This window comes from Sinocyclocheilus anshuiensis, unplaced genomic scaffold, assembly GCF_001515605.1.
Source record: "Sinocyclocheilus anshuiensis isolate Anshui unplaced genomic scaffold, SAMN03320099.WGS_v1.1 scaffold2682, whole genome shotgun sequence".
NCBI lineage: Eukaryota > Metazoa > Chordata > Actinopteri > Cypriniformes > Cyprinidae > Sinocyclocheilus > Sinocyclocheilus anshuiensis.
In genome coordinates, this window is record NW_015559817.1 from 37,723 (window position 1) to 38,585 (window position 863).

Here is an 863-nt window from a genome sequence, read left to right on the forward strand (position 1 = left end):
CCAGAGTTACCGACCGCTACCACGTTTTATTCGGGAATTTAATCCCGCGGCGCAAAAAATCCGGTCGGGTCCCACGGTTCCCGCGGGAAGCCGGGAATGCAGACCTCTAGATTGTGGTCTCTGTGAGTCCCTTGCCTGGACTGTGCTGTCTCCCCTTCAGGGTTTTAAATAGATGGCCCACTTCCGTGGCCTGGGCAATCTTCGGCCTTATCTGAACGAACTGCTATTCGAGGATAACTGTGTCCAGCCCTCTTGTGCTATGGCTACTGCTTACATTAGGCTTGATCTCGGACTATGATGTTTGTGTTCGCGCTTTAGCGAATCATTTACTGATAGTCTGGATCTCCCTCTTGTGAGATCTTGGTCAATAGCACGGTACTTTGCTAGCCTCCTGTGGGACTGACACGGATTGGGGACCTCCTTAATATAGCTTTCTGAGGGTGGTTATATTCCAGCCATTGTTTTTGGCAGGACGGGCTTATTTGAAGCAGGATCCAAGAACTCCGGGTCGCCCGTCTCAGGGACGCAGCCTGCCCTGGCGCTTCATGGGCTTGGCAATGCGGAGGCGGGCTGCGCCGTTTTCCTGCGGCCAGCTCCACGCTGCTGCCGTTGTGAAGGCTGCTGCTGGGGCCGCGCTGGAGCGGAGGTGGAGGCCGCAGGAGGGTGCCCTCGACGACGAGCAGACAGAGGGGCTGCAGCCGGCGGTGTGGTGGAGACATCAGCAGACCACCGGGGCAGGATGTGTCGAAACGCCTCCGTCTGCTTCTGCGCGGCAGAGAACTGTTGGGCAAAGCCCTCCACCGCTTCGCCGAATAGGCCGGCCTGGGAGATCGGGGAGTCCAGGAAGCGATGCTTGTCGGCCT